Consider the following 24,983-nt stretch of genomic DNA (forward strand, 5'->3'; position numbering starts at 1 on the left):
ACTGGGAAACTCAGATCTATATCCTAATTTTTCAGCTAACTCCTATCTATATAACAGCCTGAACTAAAACTCTGGAGACTAAACATATCCAAGCTGTGTGTAAGTTCTGATTCAGATATCAGCTTTCTAGCTCAGACCCATCTTTAAAGAACAGAATTAATATTCACTATTTATAACATGCTGTGTGTATTGAGGGCACTGTAAAAGTAGCAATGTTAACCTCAGGATGGAGTTAAAAGCCATGCCCGCCTGGGTTACAATCCAGGCCACCAGCCAAAAAGATGAATAGCCCGTTGGAGATTTGCACTGAGAATGAGAGTGATGGGAATGGGGTGGGAATGGGGATGGGGTGGGAGGGGCATTGTGGCATTTTTGGTATTCATGCCCCCCACCCCATGTATGCAATCACTGCAGTCAAGGCAAAGAGGAACTTAAAGATGGTAGATGTTGATGTTGGAGACAGACGGACCGGAGGAGAAGACAATAATAAATACCAGAAATAACAGCTAATGAGGAAAATGTTGGCCTCAGGGCTTCTCTCAAAGATAGGGTATTTAATAATAAATGCAAGAATAATACAGATCTCTGGCTATGTCATAACCACAGAGGCAGCCATTTATATTACAGATCTAAGGGAGGGGAGAAGAAGAAAAAAAGAAGGAGCTTGAGCTTTTTTTATTGCAATCATTTAACATTACTGCCATCAGGTACAGGCCAAAGACTCTTTTTCCAAAACCAGATAACTTGTCTCAGTTCATCTCCATAGTCTCCTCCTCAGTTTCCTAGTATTATGTGTTTCCATGCACAAAGAATAAGCAGATATTCTCAGTCAGAATGACCTTTACTATAGGCTAAGAGAACAACAAAGCAAGTGAGGTCTCCACTAGAGTGGGCAGAAGATAAGTACTGCTCCTCTCTGCGTAAGTGCTATATGGAACACAAAATGGCATCTACCTTCTTGTACCAAGTTTAGATAACCATTCTGAGATGTGAAGAAAGGCAGTAAGTATGGCTGGGCCTGGAGACAGGGGTGCAGAGCACCCTCCACTCTCAATGACTTCAGCAAAAATTATGGGTGCTCAGCAACTCTCATGATCAGGCTTCTAATGAGAGCATTGGTTGGAAATGCAGAGATTCTTATAAACATGGATGGCTAACAAGGTTCAAATGTTTTGCTTCATCTTTATCATTTAGACTTAAATACAATAAAATAAAAAAAATATAAAGTCAAACAAAATGTTTTGATAATTTCCTGTTGAAAATTTAGCCAAAAATCTATACTTTCTTGCAAAATGTTTTGAGAGTTCTGTCAGAAATGTTTCAACCAGCTCTACTAAAAATTAGCTGTAGCCATCCAACTGGTGGCTTATGAGATCTCTCAATCAGACAATTTTCACATGAGCAGCCATTATCTTCTGAAAATTCATGGCCTGTCTTTTGATGGGATGTAAATCCTAGCCAGGACAGAGTCTGGCACTCAAAGAGCCATCTCTGAAAACTGACCTCGATGGATTTAGACCCATATGCAAGTTTGGTCAGTGCAAAGGTTCAGCTTTCCCTTCCCACACAAAAGTAAATCAAGTTTGACTTCAGAAGTGTATAGAGTAAAGAAAAGAAAATAGTCATTGGAAGTGGAACAATATAGTCTGTTTCTGCTTGCTTGTAGTCAGTGGGAAATTGATTATAAAGTGATTTTCTCTTTATGCGCACTGTTTTCAGGCACTTTGAGCAGGTGTACCACAGAACATCACTTCCCACTCCCAAGAATGCCAGCAGTTTAATATTCTGAAAGCAAACTGAACCAAGCAATCAATACATCTGCAGCTCACCAATCCCATTCAGCTCTGTTCTTAGAAGTTTGAGCAGGGCGTGCTCTCATATGTCACAGCATGCAGCCATCCCCCTGATGCTGCTGACTCACACGAATAAGTCTGTGGCCATATATTTGTGCCAACTGCTGCACTGAAACCTCTGTTAAGAAACAGTTGTGACATTGAATGAGAAGTGAGATCTCTGCCTCTGATTTAGTTGCCAGAACACAAGGTCTTCAAGGTTCAAAGTTGGTTCAGAGAGCTCAGCAAGCTAAGAAAAATAATATATATTTCATATGCAGAACAGAGGAAAACCAGTTTAAGGACTGGAGGAAAGTAGGAACATTGGTGGTGGGCTAAAGGGTCAAAGTTCAAGTTTGGAAAAGATAACTAAGTATTCAGAACCATCAACATTCCTAAACATTTAATCTGTTGCAGGGTGGGTAGGGGTATTTATCTGGTGCCAGGTGTGAGGCATCAGCTGAATGTCAGGAGGAGGTAAATGGTAGGCATCAATTTCACCAGTAAGAGAATAAATAGAGAATTAACCACTAGTCATTGTCTAACCATACAGTAGGAGAGAGTGAAATGGAACAATGGGCAAAGGGTAGAGGAGAGGAAGAGATGCCAAGGAAAAGCAGGCAAACTTAGCAATAGATTTATATATCATATTATATTTCAGAGTTAAAACATAATAGAAGGTTAGGCCTTTGGGAGGATAAAATATAGACTATTGGGCAAAGCTTATTATTAAGAATAATCTTCCATCTTTTTCTTGTATTATCCACTTAGAACATAATTTTCTTGGGGCAGGGACTTGTAATGCATTTACTTGTGGGCACTGACTGAACATTATATAATAAATAAAAATAGGGTGTGTCTGAAGTTTACACAAATTCTCTGAAACTTTTAAGTCTTTGAAAATTGGGCTGCAAATCTTGCAAAGATTTCTGGTGCTTCCAGTTCTGGAAATAAGTCAACAAGAGTGTCTCTTGGAGTATTATAGCACATGATGGATTTGAGCTATTAAGTCTGGAACCAGAATGAACTTCAAAGTTCAGGGATGCTCAGATCTGGGTACATTTCTAATTCTGGCACTTTTAGTTCAGATACAGCCTAAAGATTAGAATGGGGTGGTTGATAGTGAGGGAACTTTATCAAACATATCACCTTAAAATAAAAGGAGGGTGTAGGCAAAAGACAGTGGGCTCGCTGGCTGGGTTTGGTTCTAACAATAAAAATGTAAAAACTTGAACCTAACAGCACAAAACTAGAAATGTTACAGGTGAGATTTTCAAAACCACCAAAGGACTGGATGCCCAATTCCCATTAAAATTTGTGGAAGTTTTGAAAGCCAAAGCCTCTACTTTTTGGTCCCAATGCTGGAAATAACAATAGTTGTATTAATTTGTCTTATTCATTGCATGATTTATTTTATTTTTTGTTCTTTTCTAAACATAATTTAAAGAAAACACTTAAAAAAATAAATGAAGGTTTATTTGCGTGTGTATAGTAAATGAACAAATGGGAAGAAAGATTCTTTATGAACTAGTTCACTGTACTTTTGTGAAAATCTGTCCCTTTTTGGTTTCATGCAGTTAAAACTATATTTATCTGCCTTGGAGTCACCCTACAAATCTAGCATACTTCAGCTCCACACAGCATGGGTGCCCAAGACAGGTCCAATTACCCCTGCTAAGCTCATTATTAACTCTGAGCATAAAAGAACCTTCTGAACCTAAAATAGTGAGGGCATGCTCCTCTGCTCTGAATTCCACTGCCAAAAGATGTGGCTTATATCTGCTGCTCTATAGAACTTTTAACCAGAGCAAATTTAGAGAGTCAACATTAGCTCTAGAAGTTTGGTGTTAGAAACGACTAGTTTCAAAGGTTGTGTGTTCACTGAAAAAAAAGATGCATTGCTCGGTGTGAAGTCCTAGCACAGATGAGGCAGAGGTATGCTTTACATTGATGTAGGTAGTCCAGGTAAACGTTAGGTTCGGGAGTATTGCATTGATTACCTGTGCCTTATCTCCATTAAGATTTTACACTGAAATAGCTAACTCAGTGTAAAAAAAACCCACCATTGTATGTTGTAGTGAACACTGAGACAGAGACCATTAAGGGTGTGACACAATAGCTTTTTAAAAGGTGTTTTATGAAGAAAAGGAAAAATTGCCAATTGAAAAGAAGTTGAAACTATGAATTTGAAGTTTTTTATATTCACAAGGCAGAAAGATCTCAGCAACCCATGAGGGATGGTCACCAAGCTAAAAGAAAAGAAAGAGAAGGTGCATCTATCAGAATGAAATGTGAATTACAGAGGTAGCCAGGAAACGGTAAGTATCTTCCACAAAACAAAAACATATTTTTCCTAAATTTCTCAGATTTGGGAGTTGTTTTGTTGAAAAACAAAAGATTCTTAAGAAACAAATATTGTGTAATTTTTTTTTAAAAGGCCACTTTTCATCGGAAAAATTTCAACTAGCTCTGTTATTAGTGTCAGTGTGTACATAAGGTTAGGTTATACATTTGAGACAGGACATTAGGGTGCAGTGCATTATGCTTAGCGATTGAAATGGGTGTTAGTTAGGACATTCAAGTGCATTGTAGGATAGACAGATACAAGGAGGCTCACCCAGACTGCCAGAGCTGCTTAGGAGAAGATTCTCAAATCAAGAGTTGCAAAGTTGCATGAATGGACAGATATGAGGATGCATCTAGATGTATAGAAGAAACAGAGGAGAGCCAAGAGACCCATGATGAGGGAAAAGGTTGGAGAAGGCATATGGAGAGGTTTTAAAAGAAAGCGAGGCTTCTTTGAAGTGAAGCTTGGAGAGAACAGAAAGTCAGAGGAGATGTTTTAAGATGTCTCAGGTTAGGACAATGCTGCCTGCACTGCTTTGTACACATGAGTAGGTGGAAAGGAGCTTTCCACACACGCTGGAGTCTGTGTTTCACTGCAGTTCAGAGAGAGAGAGAGAGAACACACATCTGTTTCGAGGAGAAAAAACTCCTGAAACATCGCTGAACATCTTGTAACACATGTATAGATAAAAAACAAGACTTCGAGACTTTCCTAATAACAAACCTAACCCTCTCCTGCCCAGCTGGAGTCTGATTAAAAAGAACACTATCAGGTTTACTTAGGCCTGATCTACATTCAGTTTTAAGATGGTACAACCGTGTCTCATGTATGATTTTATTTATTTATTTATTTTTTTTTGTAACCAATAACATTATACTAGTACAATCCTTAGTATGGATACAATTATACCAGTAAAAATGTGCCTTCTGTCAGTACAACTTATTCCCTCTCCATTATGTAAATAAACTATACCAATGTAATACAGCTTTGTACTAGCGTGACTGCATCCATACTCATAAAGTGTTAAAGCAATACAGCTTTCACATGTAGACACGGCCTCTGAGTGGAGTTGGCACAAAGACCACATCAGTAGGGGTCTGCTCTCATAGAGCTCATTGTTGCATTGGGGCCTGAGAATATGATTAAATGAAATCACAGCTAACTGCCTGTGGGTAGTAGCGTCATTTTTGGGAGCTAGAACCCAATTGCTCTTGGTTTCTGTGCATGTCACAGTTGTTACGGCTGCTTATTATCCTGTATTGAAGGTACATTGCACATCTGTTCACATGAATGTTACCACTTGGCATTTAAATGTATTTACTTTTAAAAAAGTCAAAAAATTATTAAAAAGGCTGAAGCTTCAGAGAGAGCAGATTCTTGGCAAAGTAACTGATTCTGACTTTGTTCAAACCCAGTGCAGTTATTACCAAGTGTCTGTATAACATCCCTCAAGCACAGAATGTAATACCTTTGCTTAGCATACGAACAGTAACACCCACAACGTCAAACACAGACAGCTATTGAAATAGACTGATTATTGTTCAGACAGCAGCATCCTGTACTATATCCTGGGAATGGGAACAAGGGATGGGAAGTGTCTCTTGAGTGAGGACACGTTACATCTCTCAAAAGATACCTTAACAACAAGGGCGCATTTTAAAAATCAGATTTGGAATCTCCACTTGCTAAATAAAAATCTTGCAGCGAAGGCTCTGGATTGGGACTCAACAGACCTGGGGTTCTAGGGCTGGTTCTGCCACAGACCCTGTGTGTGACCCAAAGCAAGTCTCTCATCTCTCTGGGCTTCTCCATCTGTACAATGAGAATAATATTGTCTTCCTCTTCCCCTTTGTCTGTCTTATCTATTTAGATTACAAGCTCTTTGAGGCAGGGACCATCTGTCTAGCTAAGGTATTTATCTGGCTCCCATTACTGTAGTATGTGAGCACCGCACTATTGTTAATACATTTATCCTCACAACACCCCTCTGAGACAGGGAAGTTCTATAACCCTCATTTTACAGATAGGAAACTGAGGCACAGAGAGGAGGTGAGAAAGAATTAACCTCACACGATAAACGTTAGTCACAACACTCAGTGCACAAACAGAAGGCACTCGGATACTGAGGTTATGAGAGCAGTATATGGAGTGGATAATTTGCTCCAGGGCACATAGGAAGTCTGTGGTGGAGCAGGGAATTGAGCTCAGGTCTCCTGAGCCCTAGGCAGTACCTTAATCACCCGTCCTCTCTCACTAGGTACTAGTACCTAACATGATGGGCCTTTAAGTGCCACTGTAATACAAATAATATAAAATGGAGTTGTGACAATAGGCAACTTCAATGGGAACTACGGGGCTGAACTCTGAAAATCAGGCCCAACGACCAAAGGGCTGTCACATTATGAGACTCCCCTGATGCAAGATTTGGCCTGACAACAGTCATTTAAGTAGGGTATAAAAATCCCATGGCTTGCCAGCCAAGTTTCAGGAAAAGGGAGAGGCTCCTTTTATAATCAACTGCAGGACGTCTGGCTTAAACTGCAGTCAGAAGCTTCTGGAGCATTAAACCCAGCAATCTGAGGGGGATGGGTTGTTCAAGTTTTGGGGGACTGCATTCACTGCATCCTTGTTTGATACTTATAGAGGAGAGACAGAAAAAATGGAGGCTGAGCGAATAGCTTAATTCACCTGATATCCTGTGGAGTTACTGGAAGGAGAGTTCCTTTCTGTGTGAAGGAGAGCTACTACAGCATTCCAGCTTGGGCTCAGGGAGCACTGTGGCTTGCTCACTGGGTTCCTTTTGGCTGGTGTTGCAGCAGGTGATTCCCCATTAAGTCTAACGAAGGGGCAGGATTGAAGTGTGGCTGCAGCTGTGGACTCCAAACTGCCTAACAGAAAGATATGGGAGCTAATCAAAGGGAGAACTAGCTGGGAAAGTTAATTCTAAGCCTGGAGCCCAAAGAGTTTTGATTAGCAAAGGCCAAATATTTCCAAAGGACTCAGCACCCATGACTGGACCAGATTCTCAAGAGAACTCAGCACCCAGCAGATCCCATAAAGCATAATGGAGAATCCCCGCTCCTTTGTGAGCATAAAGGAAACTGCTGGTTGCCCATACAAACTAGATAAGGGCACTTCTGGAAGGCTTTGTAGGTCCCTGTTTAACCCTGTCACCAGTAGCTCAGGATTCTTGCCATGTATGGATATTTCCAGCCTTTGTGTGTGGACTTAAGAAAAACCTGGTTTTACAGGCTGTCTGTATGTATGGTGGAGGTTTTTATGATGGGTTTTATTAACATGCATTGATCTTTGTTGCTGAAGACTTTTTCCCAAAGAAAAGCCCCTTAGGCCCGGACAGTATTTTTTCAGTCTCAGGTTGGTTTTTGGAGCTGCCAGTTGCATCAGACCCTTACCATACAGGCATGGAAGTATGGGCTGATGGCAGACGGACAATATCCTGAACAGACCTTATGGAATTAAGATAAACCTCATTGAATTAGGATTTATACCTTTAAGGTCCCTGTTTTAAAAATGCACTTGTGTACGTGTTGTTGTGCCATGATATGTACCTCCTTTAACAGGGAGGAGAGATGCTAATGAACTTCCTCCATTAGCAACCCTTAGAAGCCCTCCTTCCTTCCCCCTCAGAAAGGTGTGTGTATATACACTAGTTCAGACTGGATTCTTCAGGGCCCAACATACAAAGAAAGGGTTTTTGGGTAAATAACCTGGTTTTAAACTAGCTCAGGGCCTTCTTCTTTATCCAGCAAGTGGACAGGACACTAGTCCACAGCGGGCCCCAATCATTTAGGGTGGGATTGGAAGGACTGAGCCTGTTGAGGCTCCATAAAACTGGGTGCATGTTCTGAGTTGAGGCTGTGATGAACTTGTGACCACAAAGAATCCCCCATGGGTGGGGCTTTGAAGGACTCTTCCTGCAAAAAATCTATGCTAGGGTTGGGGTTAACGCTGGTAAGCTTATTAGCATGTGGAGAGGTTCTTGTATTGTTAATATATTTTCTCTACAATGCTTTTCACCTTAAGAATGAAGCATGGTTGCGCAGGAAATGCTGTGATACACCTTATAACAGCAGCAATTACACCTCTTAACCATCTCTAAAGAGAAAGCGAGCAGGTGTCTTTGGGCAACCTGTCTGGGTCAGGAATACACAGTGAAGGCAGGGAACAGTGCAGCCTGGAAATATCCCAGTCAGAAAGGAGAGGGAATTCCAAACAGCTAGTGTTTAATACATGGGTGTCTGGGAGAAAAATTCAGAAATGAAAGTAACATGTAGCTTTGGTCAGCATTTGTCTTTGCCTTCAGTTAAGAGAGAAATTAATTTCCTTCTACTGAAACAAACGTGGGCAGAAGGAGAGAGAGGAGGAGGAGATCCAGGAGTTAAGCTGCACAGTCTCCAGCAATGAAGCATCTTTATTAGATCAGGGGGGAAGGGTGCCTTTCTCCATTTCATTTGTTACAGCTCTGTTGTCTAACAGGATTTGCAATTCAAACAGTGTCTCATATCACTGTTGACAGCAACACCATCCACTAACTGAAGGGATTCAACATTACCCCAAAATATCATCAATAATGTGCTCTCATCTGGTTTTCTACAGTCACCTTGCTGGTATCACTCTCCAGGATGCTGCCAAAAGCAGCATTTTTGCATTGCAGTAGCACTTAGGAGCCCCCGAATGAACCAGAATCCTATGGTGCTAGGTGCTGTATGAACATAGAACAAAAGAAGATGGCCCATAGATATCAGAGGAATTTTTATGAAGGTGGGAAGTATGCTTCTCATTTTATCAGTGGGGAAACTGAGGTACAAAGGCCTTGTTTACACCAAGCCTTTATTCGGTCTCTTTCATGTTGCAGCTTGACTAGTGGAAGTGCGAATGTGGGCAGGCCAACAATGTTGAAACCACCATGCTCACCTACACATGCTCTGAGCAGGGTTAAAAATGCCAGCCTCCCATCTACACCGGCGCTCCCACTGTGATTTCCAGTGGTGGAGATGAAATGGTGGGTATTTTAAGGAAAAAAGGCTAATGTCAACTAGGCCAGAAAGAATAAGTTGCTTGCCCAAGGTCACCAAGGATCAGTGGCAGAGCTAGGAATAGTACTTAGGAATCCTGGTTCCAACTCAGTTGCTTTAACCACTAGACCACACTACTGGCCAGCTCTGAACCTTTTGAAATTCATATCATCAATAGTTGTTACTATAACTGAGCCTGCGTAAGGAAGAGAATGGAGCTAATGATGTAGCTGTTACATTTTCCCCTGACAGAAGGTAGAGGAGAGGTTACTGCTTGAGAAATAATCACATTTCTTCTCATTGACTTTCCTCCACTGAGGCAGAAAGAGAACTAAAAATAAAGCAAAGAACAGCAGGATGGATGGACTGAGAGGATTTTTTTTCCTTGGAACCCAGACTCACCGACAGGCTGCAGAAAATTATCAGGGGTTTCAAACTCTTTCTGTCAAACGATTCATGGTCTGCATGTTCATGATGCAAATAAACTCAGCAAGAATATAATACAGCCTCTACAGTGGGTGTATTAGTGTATACTCAAGTACAACCCAGAGAGAGAGTGTCCCCATTAATATCTTCTCACTGTACCCATGGGAGAGTCTGCTCCTTCAAATGACCCCATTTGACTCCCCCCAATTAATATAAAAATTCAGCCCCTCTTCTCAAGGGCAGAATAAATTGTCCTTTTTACAGCTAGATGCAGATCTAGGGCAACACTGTGTGCTGCAATAATAAAATGCTGCTGGGTTTCTCAGTAGTGTCAGTCAATGGAAGCTCAGGCCAGCTTGGACCTGTGAATAGCCTCCCTCCCTGCCTATACACAGGGCCGGATACTATTAAGGTCACTCTGCTCTGTGTAAGCCATGCAAAATGGCCTTAAAATGGCTGGAGAAAACCAGTGAAGAATCCCCCTTGTACTGGAGAAAATGCCACTATCACCTCCTATGGCACCCATCTCTCACCATCTGCTTAAGGGGGAGGAGGAGGAGTGTCAGGGGTTTTCTGAGGATGTGGGTGGGACAGGGGCTGTGTTACAGACCTTACACCAGTGGCACAAGTTAGAGTAGTTCCTTGCTAGTCTAACTTCCACCAGAGCTAGGCCACTCAAGATCAGGGACTAGGGTGACCAACTGACCCGAGTCCAATTTCAAGAAAGCATGATCTCATTTGTAGGACACAGCAAAATTAATTAAATAAATAAATCCCTTTAATGTAACCAAGAGCACTAATTTCACCCTGTAGCCAAATAGCCCGTTTCGGGAAGTAGACAGTTAAAACAACACATTTAACTAAATTCTGTATTCGGTAGCTAGCTTCTATCTATCAATATAGCTAGCTTGCTAGCAAGGTAAACAACACTGCCCCATGGACACTGCCCCTTCCACCTGAGGCCCCTTCCCACCTGGCCCTGGCCCTTCCATGCCCCCCACGCTCACCTGCCAGCCAGCTCCAAATCCCCCAAGCACCCACCCCGAGCCTGACATGGAACAGAGCAGCCTGGCTGGGCAGCCCACACACAACTCCGTGCCCAGAGCAGAGCAGCCTAGCCTAGCCATGCAGCCCCCTTCTTCCCCCTCCCCCCGACTCCATTTTTTGTGGGACATTGTGTAGTCACTGTAGGACACAGGACAAAGGATCCAATTGAGGGACTATCCCATGATTTGTGGGACGGCTGGTCACCCTACCAGGGAGTGGTTCCCTGTAGCTGGCACTTTCCACTTACACCCAAACTGTGGTTGGACATGGTCAAGAATCATGGACTCAGAGTGATGCTTCACTGCCTCATTTCCACCCATGCAAAGTTTGTGTAACATACTACCACTGTGTAAGCAAAGATTTCTGATTTAGGAGCAGCCTGTTCTCGTGAGGGATGGGACAGCAGAGGAACAGGATGTTAGCATACCTCGGGACACAGCTCACAGTGCAGGCTTCTCAGCAGCGCACATGCACACAGGCAGGGTTTGGAAGGGGAGAGAACTAGTGGAGGGGAAGCCTTGATACTCTACCTCCCACTGGTAAACATTTATATTGAAGAAGTGTTCTGCTCTTGGCCACTCTGGCAGCCTCCTCTCATTTTGGCAGGGACTAAGCGAGATGGGGATGCTACAATAGACTCTTTCCTTGTGTCTGATGTTTAGCCTACCACTAATAAAAAGGGAGGCTCAAGCTACAAAGGCTAGATCCTAATGGCAAAGTTTGGGGTATTTGGATCTTGGTGTTTGCTTCAGAGGTGTACCTCTCTGCCTGCCGCTGACTCAAGCAACGGCATGGACACCTCCCTAGGAAACCACATCCAGCCTCTCTCAAAGACAACCCCAGAGACATGTGGACTTGAAAAGCAGCATGCAGACAGTAAAGAAGCAAGCTGGAGAGGAATCAGGAGATAGATTCTCTCATGGGATTCATGGCATTTCCTATTTCTAGTTGGGCAGGAAATACTGCAAAAGCAGCTTGCATTATGGTGCTCTGACCTTCCCATTATTCACAGATGCAACTGGGCAGCCAGGAAGCTGCAGTGAAAATGGAATTGGACAGGGATAGTTAACCTGGATCTTAAAAACCTCTGAACAGAGCTACACTTCCAATTTCAGGACCAAGATTCAATTCCTGTACTTATATCCTCTGAACAGGTTCACTCCCTCCCATCCTCTCTCTTTCTCAATTACACTTGCAGGCTGAAGCCACCATGCTTTGGTTCATTTCATCTGACTGGGAACTGCTTTTACTTTATTGAAAAGGGGAAAATATGGCATATGACAGGACCCAATTAGCTCATAGCCCACTATGCAGAGAGACCAAAGAGCTAGCACTTCTCTTCTGTATGGCTGGGCTTCTCCTTTCTCTGATGAAGGATCCTCCTGAGTTGTGGTGGATCATTTCAAAACTGATTTCTGTTCCACTGGAAAAATTGGAAGTGTTCTAATAAACCTGGAAGTGCCTTGGGGGAAAAAAATGATTCTATGCTAGGCCTCCAGCATTTGAAGGGTAAGAAGCAGATGCTAGACAGACAGAATATCTTTTTTTTAAAATCAGATAACCGCAACTTACAACGTACATATCAAGAGTGAGTGTTTAGATAGGGTTTAGATAAGCATTTTACAAAAGTATCAAGCTATATCACATGACCACACATTATAAAGAAGAAACCCAGCTTCTATTCTCTACCTGAAAATAGCATTACTTATGCAAACATCTCTATTTTACCAGACAGAAACTGTCTTTTACTCTGTGTTTGTAGAGTGTCCAGCTCAATGGGGCACTGGTCCCTGAACGGGGACCAAACTATACATAAACAGCAATCTGAAACTATGGGCAGAAGACAAAAAGGAGTAACCCCCATGTGATTTATCCAGGATTCCCAGACTACTTGTTGTAAAAAGCTACATGGGAGGAACCAATTCCCATTTATATTAATGCTCCTTTTTAGAGCTGGGCAAAATTTTTCACAGTAATTGTTTGTTCACTGAAAAATGCAGTTAACCAGAATGAATTGTGAATTTGATTCAACTGTGGCAAATTTTTTCAAAACTGAAACTGATTTTTTTTTCCCAGTGGAATTGTTTTGGTCAATATTTTCTAAATGAAACAGTTTGACTTTTCATTTAGAAATGTAGCTAGATTTATTTAACAAAAACAAACAAAGGTAAAAAATATCCCCAAATACAATAAAGCGAGAACAAAAAAAATTTGATTCTGGTCACACAAAACATTTAGTTGGACATTAAACATTTTGTTGTTGTTGATTTCAGCAACAAAATAAAAAAAATGCTGGTTTGGATCGACCCTAAGCAAAAAATAATTCAGATTTTTCGGTTCAGCAACCGAACACACACACACACACACACACACACACACACACACACACAATCCAATTATTTACTCAGTTCTGCCCCTTTCACACTGTTCTGGCAGTGTAAGGGGCTTAAAGTGGCCATTATATTGAGAATCAGAACTGGGATTTTTAATTACTACAGTTCCTCAGGACCTCATTTTTAAGTCTCATGGGAAACATGACTTTCAGAGAATTGCAGACCTCCCCTAGTTCATAGGCTGAACCCTGTGAATGAGAACTGCTCCACAAAACCCCAGCATCTCATTTCTACTCCATGTTGTTTCTTCTACACAAGAGCTCTCTGTCAGGAAATGCTATTCTTATCAAGTGACTTGGAGTCTATTTTTGTTGCTTCACACTCTTATTAAACACCCCTTTGCAATCTGCTGGGGAAAGGCCCTCACTTTTATTGAATTTCTGTGTATTCAGTATTATCATCTCAAGAAACAGAAGATGCTGAGTTCTGGGGATCAAATCAGATTATAAGTAAGCTCCACAAGAATAGCCTGCAAGCTAGTGGTAAATTTACCTCTTGGAATGTGGGAGCGAAGGGGAATGGATTAGGAGAGTTCAATAGCAACCATTGAAAGGCTGAAACACATAAATTATCCTCTTGCTAATCAGTGACATGAGGCAGATATTTACTTGCAAGAAAAACTGACTGACATTTAGAGAAAACCATCCTGCCCTCCCTGGCAGTGCTGTGACTGCAGAACCTGGGGTACTCTGGCAGAGACATCCTCTTCTCCCCTCCCATCCAGGAACAGCATAATGAGTATATAGAAGGGTGATTAAAGGTAAAAATGTACTCTATGCTGTAAAACTGGGATATGGAATTTCAAGCACCCCAAAACTTGAAGGTTGCTTGGATCTGGAGTTCTGATTTAGCTTTTTATAAATACAGGATAAATTTGCAAAACTAAGGTGCAACTCTTGAATTATTTCCCCTTCCCCAAAAGTTTAAGAAGGATGAGATCCAGGGTTTGGAGTCCAAGTCCATCTCTAGTCAAAAGATTTGGTCCAGATAAACATCAAAAATAGCCTGGAGCTTTCACAAGACTATAGGTCCCTATGAAAATTCAGTTCTTTCCTGCAACCTTTCGGGGGAGAATGATCAGGAGAGAGACTTCTACTGTTTCAGAATTCTGGTTCAGCTGTAAGCGACAGGAATGGCTGCTGCATTCATGAAAGATAGTGAAAGAAATGCTACTCTAGCTTCCTGAGACTCAGGAAAGGTTTGGGTTCCAGTTCTGGATAAAAGCTCAAGCTGGGTCTCATTTTACTTAAAACAGTTTCATCTGCCCCTAACTGAAAGTCAGATGATGGCGTTTTGAGAAGCCCAGAGATAAACAGCAAAATGAACACCCTTTAGACTCTAGAAGGGTCACCCTTCCTGTATAGTGGAGCTGTGCTGGGAAGCCCACAGCTAGTTGAATATGGAAACTGGATTCCTGTAAAGCGTCAGCAAAGGAATACATATGATATTAAACTTTCAAAGCTCAAAATGATATTCAATGATACATTTTGTTCTGGACCTCTAGACACAATTTCCAAACTATAAAAAGGAACAGGTGAGAGTTTTGGAGTAACCTCATTACTCCTATCCCCGAGGCTAACAAACATATCCTCCGTGTAATGCTTGAGTCCCGTGGCAGCATTCTTGGGAGTTCCCCTTTCTAGCCATTAATCCCTTATGTTTTTTCAGTGTGCCTTTCATCCTAGAAGATCCCTCCAAAACCCTTTCACATGTGCACATTGAACCACTTCACCAAGGAAATGCTGCCATCTCCAGAGTGATGCGGCAATGAAACAGATAACCAGCATATTGCAGAGCAGAGGAAAGAAAGAATGCATCCAAAGACAATAGGCAAACACGTTGCTCTTCTGAAGGCTGGATCTTCCATGCAGGGTAGACAGAACTTTGGATTACAAGATCTTGGATAAAAGGAAATTGCGTGGAAATCAATGAATCCATCTTTGGAGGAATTGAACCTTCCAGGATTAAAACCTCTGGTTTCAGACAAGTCTGTAATATTTCTGATATTAGATTACTGTTCCATTCCCTCCAAACAGTGGGGAATAATGTGCAGTGATTTCATGGGGTAACCTGTATCCTGGCCTGCTGAGCAAAGGAGAAAAAATTCACTGCAATGATTCTCCACAAGGTGTCTCAGCAAGAAGCCCAGAATGAAAGTCTTGCAACTACTCCAATGCATGGGGGCCATCAGAGCCAAGCAAGACATGCCAGGATTTTGCATTTGCTTTTATTAACCCATCATTTCTGTCATGTTTTCAGATTCCATAAATGGAGAAAAGAGGCACTTTTGGGCCAGAGGCTGTTTTTACCAATGTCATTTCCTAAGGTTTTAAGTTTTTAAGCTGTAAAGTTCCATGCTGTATGTACCCTACAGAGACTTCCCAACCGCTGGGACAGAGAGTTGCCCTGCTAGGGTGCTTCTTACTGTGTCTTACTTTTGTCCTAGCTTTGCTGAGAGTGTCATCTGGATGTAGTCAGCCTGCTGATGTCTGCAGAATCAATTCCTAGGGGTGAAAGTGAATCAGAGGTAACAGCCACTCAACCCAACTTTACTAGCCAAACTAAAACTTGTAGGTCAGTGTTTCTCAATAACTAGTCCATGGACCGGCATTGGTCCATGGCAGCCTCCTTGCTGGTCCCTGAGATTTCCCTGACACTGTTTAGGAAGGCAGCAAGCCAGTCGCTGATATCAAAAAGGTTGAGAAACACTGTTGTAAGAGACCCTGAGCTTCGAGCTTAAGAGTATGCTGTAGCAGGATCTACCAGGATGACGCTTATTTTGGCTATTGAAGAGTTATGGATCTTGGCTGCTGGAGATGGTAGGATAAAACCAGGATTCAGAGTACAAGCCATCTCCACTTGCAGCAATGGGGGAGGAGGGTCAGTCTTTCAAGAAGAGAAATGGCTTGTACCCATTCCACCAGGATGATCTCTCTTTGCTAGCATTATACAGACTCTCAGCTGTGTTTTGTCTTTGCCACAGTCTAATGATCTTCATTGCTGGGGCATTTCACTACTGGATTCAATACATTCCTGGTGCAACAAATCTCAGACTTGTTAATATATACCTGTGCAGAAAGGAAACCCCTTCTAACAAAGCGAACATACCCCAGTGCCTAGGACCAGGAGGAGAAAGGTAAGATCTGTTGATCCACAGAGACAGAGAGAAATGCACTATCTGCTGTTGCAAGTATGCATCAAGCTTTTCTTAGGACTGTTGAACCCATCAAGGCTTGAGTGGAGATATCCCCACCAACTTTAACACATAGGATGTGGGTGCTAGTATCGCCTCTGGGAGGCAAACATAAAACCTTTCCTGGTCTGAACTGTTATATGGTGTACCTGTGGGCTGCTATGCAGCTACCATATCCCATCCCAAAGGTAGCCGAAATTAAGTTGTGGGCAAAGCAATTCCTACACTTCTGTACTTTGTAACTCAGTCGGTCGAGTGCTATGGGGCTGCTGCTAAATGTAATGGAAGGTCATATTATTTCTCTCCCTTTTTGCACTGACCGCTCCCCTCCTCCACTTTCATAGAGCCAAAAGAGACTCCCATTGACTACAGTGGGCATTGTGTTAGGCCTTTAACCCTTCTTTCCACAGAGGCAGTACAGCTCTCTGTTCTCTTGTGGATGTACACAATGTACCTCCACAGGAGCACCAATTAATTGTGGTTTCATCTCTATCAAGAGTACATTGTGCACATAAGTATTCAATCAAAACATTTTGAAAATTTGGTTTAAATTGCTAAACACTTGAAAAGCTCAGGAAAAGCAGAGCAAAGATTACGACAAATCCTCTGGTCTCCAGGGATGCCAGCAGAGCAGAGCAAACACAGGGCTGGGAAGTCAGAACTCAGAACTAAGAAGAGTGAAGTTGGTAAAACAGAGGGGAAGAGATTATAAATCAAACAAGAGAAAAACTAACCCACATGAAATATTCAAGCATGGTGCTATCAGTTACATCTCTATGAGTACTATACAGGCATGCATTTCTGGGCAAAGTCTTTCACACCTTGTCTAAGGTCTGTGTATACAATATCTTTATTAATAAATACTACTGATTTGCACTTCTATGTCATCTTTCATCTGAAGATGTCAAAGCACATTGCAGACTTCAGTGATAGCCTAACTCCATCTTTTTGACTTAGGTATCAACATTTTCATCCTACATGTGGAGGAACTGAGGGACAAAGAAGGCCAACATTTCTATCAGGGGCCTCAATTTTGGGAGCCTAAACTGAGACCCTGGTTTTCAGAGGTACTGAGCCACCACAGTTCCCCCACTGGATTTCCTCTGGAGTCATGGGTGCTCAGATAGCATTCAGAAGCTAAAATGAACAATGTAATATTCCTTCACTGTAAATATGAATGAACTTTTCCTTTCTGGAGAAAAGTGTTTTACTCAAAACTAGGTGGAACGCCAGCACTATCTTTCAACCCTTCTCTCTCTTTAAATCTGGCAATTCTGAAGAGCTGTGATGAGCAGGATGTGGTAGGGTCTGAGCTCCTTGTAACACCCCACATTAATGGGAAGTTGTTGTGTGTAGATTTTAAAATCTTTGGGGGGTGGGGAGAAACCCATCTTTTGTTCTGTGTTTGTATAGCACCTAGCACAATGAGATCCTAGTCCGTCACTGGCGTGCTTAGGTGCTACTGCTACACAAATAAATAATAAAACTGATTCTTACAGCTGCTTTATTAAAGTACTCCTAACTAAGCTATCCCCTGGGTCTGAGCGTGTGACACTTGGCACCTTTGAAAATCTGACCCCAGGTACAAAGCTGGGCACCCAAATAATGAGACCCAAAATCAGGGGCCATTTTTGAAACTTTAGTCCTAAGTGACTTCTTCCTTGAGTTCACACACTGACAGAGTGAGGAGCAGAGCTCAGCCAACTGGACTCCCATTCCTCTGCTTCCGACACTAGACCACACATTCACTCCCTACTTATGAAGAGCTGAAACCTTGGCAGTCACTGGTGAGAAAGGGAAACTGGTTGGGAAACTGACTGCTGTGTAAAGACCACCATATTCAGAGCTTCAAAGATATTTTGATTAAACAATCAGGCACACACATGTAGACACACAAAGTGAACATTAACACTTCTCCCCACCAACATCCCATTTATGCATTGATGCACACACATCCCACACAAATCCCTGCCTCAGTCCCCTGTGCGCACATCCACACCAATGCTTCTCTAGCTCAATAAGCCACACTCCTCATATCTCAAATCTACCCATGTCCACCTTGCACACAAATTCCCATGGTGCCTTTCCCACAATCTATGCCACACCTCACACACACTGCCAAACAGATGCCCTGATTCACATTTACTTCCCCTTCTCATGCAAGTCCATAGCTGTGCTTCTGGCACATACATCTCTTGCACACACCTTTTTGCACTCCATCATGTGCTTTGAAGACCTAAGACAAACATGTCTCTAAAACCTTCCTCCATAAAGCAACTCCAAGGAAACATTTGCATACATCCATTCATTAATTTGCATTAACTCATTTTCCACACACGAAAGGCCTTCACCCAAAGAACAGCATAGACAACACAGAAATGAGATCTTAATTAGCATCATTTAATAAGCACCTTCCAGCTTGGCTTTTCTTTCCTCTTACATTAAATACCAGCCCACCCAGTATAAATTTTACACAAAGCACTTTCATCTGAAAAGCACATGATAGCATGAAATCCTGCTAATTGCACCACTTCTGGTGTCTGATGTTGCCTTTTTTGGATTACACTGGCATCCAATATTTTTCTGTCGTGGGAAAAAAAATAGAGACAGGTACTAACAAAGGACAGAGCTAGCATTTCCTTCTGAAAGTTCAAGCATTTGTCTTCTCTATTTACATAAAGAGCCCTTCTATAAAGAACATATTCTGATGTTTCTATAACAAATGTCCACTGACTGCTGAGAAGTGATTTTCAATATATACTGCAAATATATAGCCACGTTTTTCCATTGAACCTGCCAAATTGTTCATTCACTTCAAGGCATGATGGGATGTGTACAATGGATGGACACTGAAGGGCTAAAAAGGGGAGCAATCACCTCCCTAGCTGCAGCCTGTGAGCAGGCTAACAGCAGCAGGGATAAAAGGCTGCAGCCAGAGAGACAGATAGCCGCAGTGAAGGGGCTCCAGGGGATCAAAACCAGAGGAAGCTGCCCAGATAAACAAGTTCTTTTCCAGAAGGATTAGCGAAGACAAGATAAGTGGTACCTGCAAGGCTCTCAGGTAGGAATCAGTCCATGGAAGCAGTAGCAGATTTAAACAAGTCCATGACTGCACCACCCAAAGTCCATGAGCTGGGACCCAGAGGAAAGGGCAGGCTTGGGTCCCTCTACTACCTCCACTCAGATGGGGAAAGAGACCATTGAGAAGCCTGATAGGGGGTTGCAACAACAGGAATGTTGGACTTCTGTCTGTTCCTGCTTTAACTTACTTTACTTCTGCTGTTGTAGAAAAACAGGAAGATACTTGTAAAGAGAGCAGCAGCAGAAAGATTAGGAGAGGCTCTGAGACAAAGGCCCAGACTAAGGTGACCAGATGTCCCGATTTTATAGGGACAGTCCCCATATTCAAGGTTTTTTCTTATACAGGTGCCTATTATCCCCCACCCCCATCCTGATTTTTCATACTTGCTATCTGGTCACCCTAGCCCAGACTTCTGGGACTACTGAATGACAGTCCAAAGTAAAGGGGCTGGTAGAAACATTGGTTGGGCCCACATTTCTTTCAGTCCTGAAAGAGGAGAGACACGAGTAATCTATCCAGAGGACTGGAGTTAACGAACAAAGAATGACAGATACAAATTCAATCCCTGAACCAAGTAAGGGAAACTGAGGCCAAGGCAACCGCAATTCCATGGCAGATGGCCAGGGAGTGCTACAAGGCTGAGGTCCCGTTACATAAGACCATACCAATACCTTAGATTTCTAGAGCATTTTTCACCCAGGAAAGATCCCATACACGACACAAGAATCATTACATACCAGTGATGTGCAGCCATCTCTGAGGCAGTACATGGCAGCTGTTTATCAGTGCACTGCAACATTATACAACAGTTAAGGAACAGATAATTATCCAGCTTGCACATGGACTTTAAAATCCATGTCACTTAGAGCACCCTAAAATGTTTAGTGTTAATAGCTATGAGAGATCAGGGCCTGAACATTTATATCTCATCCAGAACAATGCTCCTTAATCCCAGGCTGAAGCAAAGGTTCGGTTCTGATTCAGAGGGAGTGTGTCATTATTTCTGCAGTACCTTGGGTTTTACCTGCAGGTCTCCCATTGAAGAATTGACCTGAAATAACCCTCCTTAACTTGTGAGAGCTGATAAAAATCATAGCCCTCGGTGGAGTCTGTGCTGGGAAGGAGGAGTCCATTTGAAGTGACTGAGAAGATAGATCAAGAAATTTGGGGTGGAGGAGGAAGTAAGATTTTTGCGGGTCCCACTTTTTAGTTTTAATCCATTTTGACTTGAACTGATAGATTTGATAAACTGTTGTCAGATCATAACCAAACCAGTTGCAGTACCTTTCTGTTGCCCCAACCTCGTACAATATTCATCGGAAGGGTGAATCACACTGGCCCCTTCCAAATGAGGAGAGATGTGAGCTCCCACCAAGTCTAGGCCATCAACTTCAGTCTGTTTAGCCTGCAAATGAAGTCCTCTTTGCCAGGCTAGCAACTGGAGTCTCCACTTGCTGCACATAGCATTACTTTAGCCATTAAATTGACTAATTCAGGTGAAGGGCATGAGGAAATAAAAGAGCAGCTGCTCCTCCCCTCTCGGCCTTTTAGCCCTTGTAAAGACTCCTTTATAAATTATTATATAAATTATAAATCCAGACTCCTTATAAATTACTAGGAGGGTGCATTCAGCAGGTCCCACAATAATGAGGAAGGGAAGTGTTTTTTATCTTAGCACTACCTGAGAATGCTCAGCAATAGCTCCATCTTCTGGCACATAGCAGATCTTCAGCTCTGACTGAGGGAACAGCCACAAGGCAGGGAGATTTAAGAACTAAGGAGGGGTTTGTGAAAGTTAGCAGACTGACAGGCCTATCCACAAACAGGTACAGCACAAGCAGTGGCCATGTAGGTTTTCCTCATGGCTGCTCCAACCTGAGGGGGGGCCACCTCGAGCGTGAGAGAGGAGCAAAGCCTTCTTGGCATCTTCAGATCTTGTCCTCTGCTGAGACTAATTTAGCATCTGGCGTGGACAGCAGACAAGTGATTTTGGCTTCCTGGGATGATCAATATTTGTGTAGTCCCAGCTGGGACAGTGGGAACTCAGTTAAGAACAGCTGGGAGGCCACAGAGCCATCTTCAGAAAGCAGTGGCTTCCAATCACTGCTGACCAGAGTTGGATTTGAATTGGTGACCTACAAGTTCAGGACTAACCTATTGCCAATCCTCTGATTCATCCAGACTCTCCTTCTGCTGATCCCTTGTGCCCTCTCCACCCTGCCTGCCTGCAGCCTCCCTCCATTTTGTATATTCTACATTGAATTTGTTTTGTGGCAGTAAGATCTGGGGACCAAGTCCCAATCAATCAGTGCTGCAGTTGGTTCTGAGGCAATCATAGGTACTGTATGAAAATAATTGCCATTAATCCCCCAGGAATGTTTGTTATGAAGTGAAGGGGAAGCAGAGGGTTATGAGACTGTCGGAGCACAAGATCATTTCAAACTCTTTTTTCTTTGTAGCAGATGAGGCTATGAAGCTTTAAGTCATTCAAAATTGCTTTCTGGTGGCAGGTTTAATGAGTTGGCTTCTGTGTTTATTTCCTGCATTCTGATGGGCCTTGTGATGTCCTCTGAAACATGGACAAGACCTTATTGATTCTATAGAAACAGTTAGAAAATTAAACAGTTACAGCTGAAGTGCACTTTCTTGTTCACCATGAGGCTTGAATTTTGTAAAATTTAACGAATGCACAAAATGCATCATTCCACAGAAATATTAAACTCCTGAGTTTTTTTGGACAGTAAGCTCTTCAGGGCAAAGACTGTCTTCATTTGGTGCCTTGTATAACAGAGCATGTTCTTGGTGCTTAAATGAAATTAAGTAATAAATCCATCACTCCAGAAAAGTGTCATCTGGTTTAAGGACTGAATTTGAAAAACTTCTCCAAGAACAGCCTACAGGAAACCTGACCATCGCTAGGCAGTTAGGGTAAAAATTTCAAAATCAAAAGTACCTAAGTGACAAAGTGTCTGTCTCTGCTGCAATCAGGGGTGGAGAGTAATTGTAACACATATAGACACACCTGAACTGGCTTGGGTATTGATATCAGTGATGCCACAGCAGCATGGATTTCAGTGCACGCTAGCCATCTACGGAATTTACAGGTCCCCAACGGGTTTATACAGCCTGCGCTGACACTCATACTGCCGTGGCCTTGTTGCTGTTGGTGCTAGCTAGATTCAGGCTAGCTCAGGTGCATCTACATGTGATGCAGTCATGCCTCTGACTATGGCGGAGACATACCTTACATCCCATTTTCAATTTAGGAACCTCAGTCTCACCAAAAGCCAGTGGGGCTTAGGCTTTTAAGTGCCATGGGGCCAGATTTACAGAGGTATTTAATCACTTAAAGAGGTGGATAGTCACCAAGTGGGATTTGCAAATACACCCAAGTGAGTTGGGTGCCTAACCTCCATTGACATCAGGAGCCTGACCTACTTAGATGCTTTTTAAAATCTCATAGAAATCTACTTGCAGCTTCAGGTGCCTAAAATATCTTCGCAAATCTGGCCTTTAGGCACTTATGAAAAAGGGACTTAGGAGCCTAAGTTATTCAGGTATTTTTGAAAACATGACCCATTCGCGCTGCAACTGCTACTTACGATACCAATCATAAATGTTGCACTATTACCATGTGTTCCCCTGCAGTCTGTTTGTGGTAGCCATCTGCTGCCTCATCTTAAACTTTGGTTGCAAGCTCTTCGGGGCAGGATCTCTCTTTTTGTTATGTGTGCACACTGGAGCTGGCTGAAATTCAGGATTTCTGCTTTGAGGGAAATTTTGACAATTCCAAACTTCCTGTAAACCAGAAATTCCAAGTAATTTTCTTTTTGGAGACACCAACATTATGGGGCAGTCACGGAACCAGACACACTGGAAGCTCTTGGGTCCCCACCCCTGGCCAGCATGCATAGTGGTGCCATTGAGCCATTGACCAGAGAAGCCTGTGTTTCCCAGCAACCCATCAGCAAACTCGGCAAGATTCCACAGAGACTTGCCTGGCAAGCAGAAGTCCATCAGAAACCTGCCGGTGATTTGATGAAAGTTTATCAACCCCAAGATGTTTCCATGAAACATTTTGGATTTGAATCTGCATTTTCTGACAAAAACTCTCTCATCTGAAAACTCCCAACCAGCTCTATTGTGTACAGGTGGGCCAGAATCTTTGATGGGGGCCTGTAGATTCCACCATAGTGCAAATGAATAAGTCACAACTGCATGACAGGATGGGATCATGCAACCTTAATTAGGTTAGTGAAAGGAGCCATCTCCTCTGTAGTTTTTGGTATCTGGAATGCCCTTTCAGTAACCTTGCCTTAGCAAGGGTCCCTCTCATTTCAAATCTCAAGTTAAAATTTCTGTTTCTCCTTTGTTGAAGGCTCTTAATTTCTTCCTCAGCCCCACTGGAATGAAATAACATTATATAAAAATAAAGAATCCATACTGTTATGGTGCAAAGCCTTACATTTGTGAGATTCAAATGACCAGTCATCCAGACTGGACAAAGTCATAACAAAATCCCTATGAGATCTTTGTTCATTTAAACAAGTTCTAAATTCCCTGGGAGAAACTTGTAGCTTGTATAAGGCCTAGGGCAAGCTTCTTCCTCACTCAGGCAAGATGCCACATTATCACACCGGCATGAATTAGCAGCCTGGTTGGCCATTCCATCATTAAACTCAAACATTGAATAGTCCATGGGAGACTGAACTTCCTCTTATCTCATGCCTTGGGCTTCAGTTTTCAGTACTCATTTCATTTCAAACACAAAGTTTTCGGACAGATAGATACATTTACATATTAAGCAGCAAGTAAAGAAACATTAACACAAAACTAGGTGAGCTCCATTCCCCGTTTGAATAAGAAACTAGATTTGTTTACTTAAGGCATATAAAATGAACGGTTCTTTGATTCTAAGGACCAACATGCTGGCCCAGAGCACATATTGGTTGGCTGTGAGCACACATTTTAGGATTGCAGGGGATGGTTTAAAGCAATCCTGAGGCCACTCTGTTACAATCAGAGCAGCCTTTAGATTGCTGTAAATTTTTCTGGATGCAAATAGCCCCTGGAGGCCATCCCGGCAGTCAGGGTTCAGCAGGGTGTAAGAATATCACAGTTAAACTCACATTTCCTCGGTCACACCACTATGCCAATAGCTGAGGGAGGGAGTGACTAAGAGTCACCACAGCAGTTCTAACCTCTGTGTAGGATCCCCCGGGGCCAAAGCCACCAACTGTGCTGCACAAAGCAGCTCCAACGTAACAGAGAACTGGGACTCTTGCGTCTAAATGATAAATGACAAAGTATATCTAGGGATCCTAGCTTTTCTGAAATGTAAATTTGTGCAATTTTATTAACATTAACAACAATACCTAACTCTTATATAGCACTATTCATTGGTTGATCATAAAGTGCTTTGCAAAGGGAAGTCGGTATTATTATCCTATTTTATAGATAGTGATACTGAGGCAGAGGGAAGGTCCACGACTTCCCTAGGGTCACCCAGCAGGCCACTGGCAAAGCCAGGAAGAAAAGCCAGGTATCCTGACTCCCAGTCCAGTATTCTATCATAAGGCTACACTGCCTTCCTGCATATAACTGTTATACAGTTGGAAATGAAATAG

At 42.5% G+C, this 24,983-nt stretch overlaps 1 protein-coding gene across 2 annotated transcripts in view; it reads right to left on the minus strand.

Moving 5' to 3' along the window:
* The window catches only part of GRAMD1B (GRAM domain containing 1B), a 237,929-nt gene that overhangs the window by 184,386 nt on the left and 28,560 nt on the right, over window positions 1-24,983 (minus strand). Inside the window, exon 1 of one of the 2 annotated variants that reach the window (XM_067564456.1) lies at window positions 6,868-6,931. The exons of the other annotated variant lie outside the window; for it this stretch is intronic. The gene's annotated coding sequence lies outside the window, so the exon portion shown is untranslated. Of the gene's footprint in view, window positions 1-6,867; window positions 6,932-24,983 lie in introns of those variants that run through there. 2 annotated transcript variants of the gene reach the window in all.

Source organism: Emydura macquarii, unplaced genomic scaffold (genome assembly GCF_026122565.2).
Source record: "Emydura macquarii macquarii isolate MOO-44397 ecotype Brisbane River unplaced genomic scaffold, CSIRO-AGI_Emac_v2 contig_312, whole genome shotgun sequence".
NCBI classification, from domain to species: domain Eukaryota; kingdom Metazoa; phylum Chordata; order Testudines; family Chelidae; genus Emydura; species Emydura macquarii.